A 9,280-nucleotide genomic window follows, 5' to 3' on the forward strand; every position below is an offset into this window, starting at 1 on the left:
CGTATTTTTACAGTATATTTTTGGGTTTAACATTATAACGTGAGCGTGTGTTAGCTTTTGTTTGCTTTAGTGCATTTATGATTAATGTTCAGTGGCGGCCATGTTGCGGTGTTTGTTTACCTTTGACAAGTCTTTTACCCAGTATTTAAATATCCCGTAAAAACATTGCGATTTTGCGTTTTAATACTAAATTTCGTGGAAAAACTCTGTGTTGTGGCGATTTCGCGTATAAACTTTATTTTATAGTGATTTCGCGTTTATCGTCGTTTAATCGCGATCTCAAAAAGAACAGGCCCCCTTCTAATACGCAGTGATAATTTTTTTATAAATAATTTTTGTAGTTTGACTTGTGTATAACATCGACCCATGTTTTATATATTGTTTATTTGGGGAAATATGACTGTTATATATGCGTCTAGTCAGTCATAACCCCACTCAGAGTCGTTAAATAATTGTATCTGACAGATTTGCAATGTTGTGAAATGATTTTTTTTGCTACATGCGGGAATCGACTTTTATCATAGATTCTCGATTATAGATTATTTAAGTAGAATCGGTAGGTATCGATGAAATTGGGAATCGGTTTTCCCATCCCTACAAATAAATTACATTGGAACAAAACTTCAGGTAATAATTTCCTTGTCAGTAATCAGGTCCAAGCTGGGGTTTGGTATTTTTTCAAGTCTTTCGTTTTTAATGGAGATGTTTATTATAACCTTTCGTTCTGCAAATCGAATGATTCTATAGTTGACGTACCTGCTCCGGTAGCGAGTTCTAGCAACGAATGCTTAACTACGAGTGAGTCGCGTCAGTAATCTAGTGATTGGCATTGAATACTGGTCCATGTAATTAAAAACATTTATTTATTGTAAATATTAGTGATATAAATTGTGTTCATAATATTTTCTAAGTGCAATTATGTAAGTGCGGTTATTTTCCCGTATGTATAATTTATTTGCATTATGATTTATTACATTATTATTTAATTAATTATTAAAAATAAATTAAACATTTAGCATATTTTTGATTTTTTTTTAACTAAAATTTATCTTGATTATTTTACCAAATTAATAATTTATTCTATATACATGTTTATATTAATATTGAATAGAGAGTACTAATTTAATTTTTTTTGTTGCAAAAATTACAAAATAGTTCAGTGTCTTGAATCAAAAATAAGTGTAACTTCTAATGCACAGCATAGTACACACTTTATTTTCCATATCATTTTGCAGTGGCCCAATCACGTAATTTGTGTTCAATACGAGCAGTCAACATTTTCAAGCGACTGAAAATGTACAGCATTTTGTTTGTGTGCAGATTTGATTTAGGAAGCAATTGAAAGTTTTACTAAAAAAATAAATTTCTAGTACAGTTGGTTATAGTTGAACTTCCATGCACTTGACTGTTGAAATGCTTAACCTTTTTTTGCGGTGAAACTTTGTTGTCATTTTATTGTTTCGTGAGGAGGAGGCTGGATTTAACGTGTGTGGACTCTTCTTGCCATTGATGTGTAATTGACGGCTTACGTTACTGACAATATGAGGTTATTTCCAATACCATAAGCTGGTGAGTTAAATTAACTGCATTTATACTTTGCTATGGTAAACCTCTTGAGGTAGGGTTTATTATGGAAATGGGCCAGTGAAATCCCCAAATACTTTGTTACCTTTAGTAGTCAATATTTACTTTCTATGAAAAAGATTCAAAGAAAGAATGTTTCAGGAAGGAAAATTCAGGAATATAAACACTAACACCTCGGAAGTTGTTTGGGACTACATTATTTATCTCTACAGAAGAAACATTTTGTGTGTTGCCACCAGCCGCTGCAGTGTTCAGGGAATGTTTGTTTAGGACTGCAGGGAACGTTTTTGACACAAAAAAAAATTGTTAGTGTGGTAAATATGTATAATTTTTTTTTTTTTTTTAAATAATTTGAATGTTTCAGTTATTAAATTTCTGTTCTTACTAATACATGAATTTATTTTGTGACCTTTGTGATCTAGACTTCGATTGGAAACCCTCTTTCAAGGAAACATGTGTATTCGACCCATCGCTAGTTTAACACGACAGGGTTATCGGACCTTCGAAACTTCGTTGGTCCCCATTGAGCTGGACAAGGTGCTTGTGAATGCCAACTATTGACCCTCGCACGGAGGACACACCACTCTTGGTACTGCGATCACGGGGGAACAGAAAAGTTACGTCTGCTGAATAATGCAGAAGTTTTTGGTAGACACATCCACAAGATGAAAAAAAAAAAAGTGTTTATGGGGTTAGTTATCTTAATTATTTGGTTTCTATAATATATTTTAGTTTTTTACCCTTTTATCTAAATTTAATTCAGTATTTTATAATGGTTTACTGTTTTATAAGTAGTTTCATAATTTTAATCCCTACTAATAATATAAATGCAAAAGTGTGTTTTGTCTGTCTGTCCTTTCACGCAGCAGCAGAGCAATCGATCGACATGATTTTTTTTGCATATGGTTAGTTTATGGGCCGGAGAGTGACTTAGACTACACACAATTATGAAATTCTATTCCTAAGGGAGTGAAAAAAGGGTTAATATCAGTTTTATAATATGAAAATCATAGAGGTGGGTCGTACGAGAGACAAACAGTGAGCTTGTGTCATTTCTCTATGTCTTTCACACGGTCATATAGTAAGTGCTGGCAACTTTGTATCCTCCTTGGCGAAACCCATCTGCTTAGTGAAGCTTGCAGCTGCTAGCAAACTGTTTTCCAAATGTTTTAGTTTTAGAAGAAGTCTGTATTCACATGTTTCACTAAAAAAAAATATATTTTTTTTAAATTTAAAATTTTTAGCATGCACATATACTGCACTCGTCTAAGACAAGGGGGTACACTACAAATAAAAAACAGACATGCACGTGTGAAAATAATAATACAAAGCACACAGAGAAAACAACAATGGACATTAAAACATAAACAACTAAACCCTATCAAGAAGTAAATAGTGTTCTAAAATATGAATTATGACTCTTTGAAATTGTTCTTGTTTTCTAAATAACCTCTTATTTTGTCTTAAGGATGGCATATAAACGTTGGTTTTTGGTCAGTACATAGTTGTAATTTTTAAATTTATTGTAAACCAGAAATACATTTTCTTTATGCAGTAAGCAGACTTTTTTTTTTTAAAATATTTTAGTGGGCCCTAATGGTAGTGTATACTTCGAACTTCGAAAATATAAAACATTGATTTGGTGAATTTTTTTTTGTGATCTGTTAATGGAATTTGCACGTCTGTTACACCTCTAAATTCTGAATGGTGAGACGTATCAGGTGGAAATTTGATATGTGGATTGACATTTATTATGAGTATGTAATTATAACGTCATTTTAAAAGTTCTGTGTGAATTGCCACCTCTTGGAAAACGAGAATTACATTTTTTTTCCTTTCATGTAATGAATACTATTATTTTAAAAGATACCATTGTGCAGTATTTATACTAATGTTTTTAAGATGTTTAAAATTAAAAATATTTACAGGTTTTTCCAAATAAATAAAAATGCCAATATTATCATTTTCTTCTAAATATTTATAGAACATAATTTAAAAAAGAAAATGTTAATTAGTTTATGAAGACTAAATTAACGCTACAGTGGTTTTGAAATTGTACAAGTTAGTCCATTGAATGAACTTTGTGAGGTTCTGTTGATGGGGTTGCTCTGTCTGAGTTATTTGTCGTAAATCTTTAAAAAAAAAAATTTCTAAGTAAATATGTAATGATTAGTAAGCAAATAACAATTTCGTCTAAGATTTAAGCCATAATTTTTAACATATATGATACAAATTATACAATATATGTGGAACCAAAGTGCAATTCATAAAATTTTTGATAAAATGTTGGAGGATTGAGTGAAGTGAATTTTTTTCTTCTAGAGGTTATAATTATTATTTAACTAGCATTTTGATGTTCACAATGTGTGGACTTGGATTTAACTGTGATATATACTTTGTTTGGCATTGCAGTGTTATTTTGAACATGGTTACCTTAAACAGAAAATAACTGGAAAAAGGTGAAATCACAGTTACAAAACAGCTTCAATGATTTTTCGTTCTATGTAGTATCTTGTCTTAAAACTGATATATATTTTAATTAAAGATTTGTGTGGTTTGAATAATCGGTATCAGATTTTTACTAACGTTAATTAAATATAAGGGATAGAAACCATTGTGTATTAATTTGAAGCAAAATCTGATATCTGTTGTCTTCTGCCTGATCACAATTTAATATGCAGCTTTCAAAAATTTAATCAAACAAACATATATATATTTTTTAGTATTGGCAGAATTGGTTATGTAATTTAATGAAAATGATAACTGTGAAAACTTTCAAATCGTGTAGGAAAACATTTTAAAGTCAATTCTGCACGTTAACGTACATTTGTTGAAATGTGTTTTTACTTACACTGTTTATCATAATAATACAACTTGTTATCTTGACAGATAGATCAATGGGACAGGGAAAAAAACAAGTTAGGCAAGACGGAAAACTCGGGAGATTGACTGAAGCAAGAGCGAGGGACTCGTGTTAAATAACCGCAGTTTACTGCGCAATCTTGGCATCAGCAAGACGTCACACGCACTGCGTTCTTCAACTGGAACTGAGCCCAACCCCACCTGCCACGTGTCGCCTCTGTGCAGGCTGGCCAACCCGAGATAGGAGTACAGCACTACTTCCTGTTACAATGCCTTGCTACCTGTGTATATTTTTATAAAGTGTTGTAAGGTTGGCGATACGCAGGTGCTGTCGCCTGGCCGTAGTGGTTTCCTGTCGCTGGTTGTGGCAGTTTTCGATTGTTTCGTGTTCGTTAACATTGTCGTGGCGCTTTTTACTGTCTTAAACAAAATCTTTGACTTTTTGCAGTGGAATCTTGATTTAGTCACCCAAAGTGGGTAAAAAAAAAATGGACCAATATGTGGACCAATTGTTTAGGGGTTATCAAGTTTTGAAACCATGACAAATCCAAGTGTAATATGCATCTTCGCTTCTGCTAGTATGTTTCACCGAGAGCGGGTACACAGTTTGGTCTGAGACACGACAGAGAGAGTATTGGAACGGTGTGTGATTGCAAAGCACTTGTTGAAAGCACTTCAGCACGTTTGCTTTTTTTTTTATAAAGTTTTGGAGAGTCACCGGTAATCCTTATAAAACATTATTGGTATAAGACATGTTAATCACAAAGATAATCTTTTAAATTAGCTAAGACAGGGATATATACACAATAAAGTAAAGGTATAGGAAATTGACTACTTTTGACTTCAAACATTAATGAAAGTGTGCTTTTTCAATGTCATTTGAAAGGAAATGAACAAGTTAGACACTGAATTGAGTGTAAATGTGTTTTTTTTTGTTTACAGAACATTATGAGCATATTAAATACTGACCATCACAAACTTGTTATTTGTTCTGTACACATTGTTTTATTTACTGTTATGTACTGGTCTTACAGTGATGTAAATACATGTATTAATTTTCAGATATGTTGCAGTTTTCATAAACAATTTTTTTAATATTATCTCTTTTTTTATGTGTATATTAGGATTGATTTTTTTTTAACAAGGAACCGCAGCCCGCAAATGGAATGCAGTTTACTATCACATCCACCATCTTGTATCTACTGAGACAGAACTAAGATTAATGTATATTGTTTTACAGTAATGTGTGTGTAAAATTGTCTAAAATTGATTTCTTAACTGTAATTTTCAAATTACAAATTTTATTCAAATTGGGTAACATTAATAAATTATTTTGGGTCTTTTTACTGTAAAACCAGAAATGACTTACCATACGTATAGCATTCTTTTACTGATGAAAATATCTTATAGTTGGCAGGAATGAGACACTGCCAGCATGACAGTTTTACTTTGGAAAGCAAGAGTGTATGAATTATGGTAAATCAAGATTCCACTTTGTATGCATGATCATTGTAAAACACTTATGTTAGTTGTCTGAGGGAGTGTGATAGTTATTATAATTGTATTTGCTTGTTTAGCAGTGGGCTTGGAAACCAGGAATAATTATATTCAATGCTGAATTAGTAACTGTTAGGAATAAAACATTTAAATTATTTTACCAGTTTATTAATTTTTGTGTGGAAATGGAAATAATCTTCTGTCCTCTTCAATTCAGATATATGGTAAAAGTGGTAGTGTGTGTATGTATGCAGTTAGTTACAACTTACATGCAGTACATCAGTAGGTGGTGTGAATTTACCCTTTGTTAGGTTTTCACTTTTAACTTGTGTAAACGCTTTTCGGAAAATTTATTGGCTTTGCAGTTGAGAATGTCTGGTTTCTGGTTAATGATGTAAATATGTATCTGTCCTTTAGTGTGATAGGCTGGTTTTGAAACTTAAGTGCACTTTTCAATTTACTTTTTTTGACTAAAAATTTGCTGCATTCAGTATTTGTATTGCTAGAGTGGTGAATACATTGTGCTGATTGTGAGAGTATGTTCAGTGTTTTTATTGCATTTACTGTGAATATTTTAACAAGTTTGACATAACACTTAAATGTACCAGTAGTCAGTACTGACTTGCTAATGAACACCAATTACGCACCATGCCACATTGCAGGGTGACTGTGTTGTTTTGTCCTATTCAAAGAATTGCTATGTTGTTTTCATTATGCATTAATGCACATTCGTAAAATAATAACAAAGAACAATATACACAGTGATGATCTGGAAACTGTTTTTTTATTTGCCTATTCAACCCTTTGAAAAATGTGATATCTTCTGTATGTATAAAAGAAGAATGCAGACAGCGTTCAACAATATTTTTGGTATATTCTATCAAGATAATTACTAAATGCCGTTTATAATTTCGTGGAGTAGATAATATGCTTATTCACTGCCATAGAAAATAACGCTCTATCATTTTGCAAAAATTTCAAACCATTTGACTGTTCATAGACATTATCAGGTTTGACTAAATTGATTATTTTCTAAAATACGTACTCTGTTCTTATATTCAAAATAATTAACATTGTGCACACACACACGCACACACACACACACACACAGTCTTGCGCCACTCTGTCGCACTCGCACGCTCCCGTCGCTCAGCCGCATGAACAATAAAAAATAGGGGGGGGGGGAAGGGTGGGTTGTCTCATCCCTTCCCGTGGAGGCAGGTGTCGCTGCTTTTATACCCGTCGGCCGTCCTTCTGGAATAATCGTGGCGTGTCGCGTCATCCCGGGCGGACCCGACGCCCGAAGCATCCAGAAACGCGCCGGCCTCTGCATGGGGGGAGAAACTCTAATAATCACCGAGACTGAGACCTAGTTTTTTGAAGTAAGTTAGTTATGGGCCCGTCCGATAGATAGTAGTTTTCACAATGTATTGCTGACACAACTACATTAATTTATTAGAAGTCATGTATAAGCTATTATCAGGCAAACCAACCAGTGGAAATTCACTCTATTTAGGTAGCCACTAATTTTGTGGTGTGTAATACAATGAGTTTTTGCACCTCCTACACCTTTACCTATTTACCACGCAACGAGCAGCAGAGCCCCAGGGACGGATCGTCGGAGGAGCTCAAACTTTGTACATTTTGTAAATAAATAACTTCGTCGGCTTGGAGCCCTTGCGGCCATGTATATACATTTGTTTTTCATTATTCCATGTACTTTACTATTTTTAATAAAGATTAATTTTTGGTGAGGACTCCCCTAGTGGAAGACCTCAAGTAAAAAAAAAAACTAAAAAAACTTTTTATGAGAACCTCTATTCCGATTTTTTTATTTGGTGGTAGTTATGGGCCCGCCCAACAGATAGCGACACATGTTTTCAGTTTCCACTGTAAGAGTCGCACTTCTTTATTTCCCTCCTTGTTCTGTGAGCCTCTGTAAGTCCCACAGAACTTCCAGTAACTATAGCCCGTGGAGGGCTGACCGGCCACGAGTCCAGCAATATCTTGTGCTTCCGTGTTGAGTTTCAGTTTTTGACGTGAACACGCCTTTAAAATTGCTTCCATAGTGGCGAGGCAGTTAAAAAAACAAAAAAAAAAAACGAATAATGTCAAAATCGGGGTGATACAGTTTTGTGCTGCAGCGACATATCTATCATCTCCATTCAAAATTTAATTACACCGCTGGATAGCTAAAGGATTAAAGAATTCGTTAACGCTAAGTGAGGACTGCGCCGCATCGCGCGCGGTGGAGGGGGAAGCGCCGCCATTTTGAGATCATTTTTCTGCGTTTCGAGATTTTCATTTGGTATAACTTTTGACACTGAAAAGCTACGACTTTCGTTTATGTTTCAGTCGTCAGCTGTCGTCAAAATATAATGATTGCATATTTAACACATTAGTGTAAAATAGTTACAGTGAATAGGGTCTACATGTGGTTTTAAAATAAAACATGATTATAACATACATAAAATAGCGTATTTTATATTTTTTTTTATAGAAAATTTTACCTGTTACGTACACGTATTCACGTACAACACACGGCCGTGTCCATGACACAGCCACATCCCATTTTGTTTTTATGTTTTCGCTTTATTGTGGGGCTTAGGGTGAGTACGAACCCCCTCGGATGTGGTGCTAGAGGGGGGGGGGGGGGGGAGGGAAAGGTATCAACGGTGCTTGAAGCTGGATTTAAGATTCAGAACATAATGAACAGTAACAATACGTTGTGTGCTTGAAACTTCATGGCATGATAAGGTAAAATGCCTGAATTGACAGTTGTTTCAACTATTCTCAACAATGGTTCTTTCTAAACGTAAACCAGGAAGTCCCTCTAGATTGGACACATTAAATGTTTTTACAACAGTTTAATGTAATTAACAAACAGTGTAAGTGGCAAAAAATTTTTCCGCACAACTACTGGTAGTCATATCACGTGTGTGTAGATAGATAGAAATTATAACATGTTAAAAAAAAAAACTTTTTTAAATAGTACCGGTATTGGAAAGTATTTACATTGAGGAATTAAAGTATATATATATATATATATATATATATATATATATATATATATATATTTGCAATGGGATTTGTCGTAATGTTAACTTGTAACATGGGATATGGTTCTCTGGGCCAAAAGCAATGGTCAGGTGAAGTTCAGTCTACTTCCATGTAGACAAATCGCTCAACAAACAATACAAAGGATACAACGGAACAGAAGCAGAAAAAAAGGACATTCTTAGCATAACTGAGACGCAACTCAAACTGTGTAAGCGTTTCAGACTGATTTAATGCTTCATTTTATGTTCGCGATATAACACCAGAAACAAATGTCTTC

Source organism: Bacillus rossius, chromosome 10 (assembly GCF_032445375.1).
Source record: "Bacillus rossius redtenbacheri isolate Brsri chromosome 10, Brsri_v3, whole genome shotgun sequence".
Classification (NCBI taxonomy): domain Eukaryota; kingdom Metazoa; phylum Arthropoda; class Insecta; order Phasmatodea; family Bacillidae; genus Bacillus; species Bacillus rossius.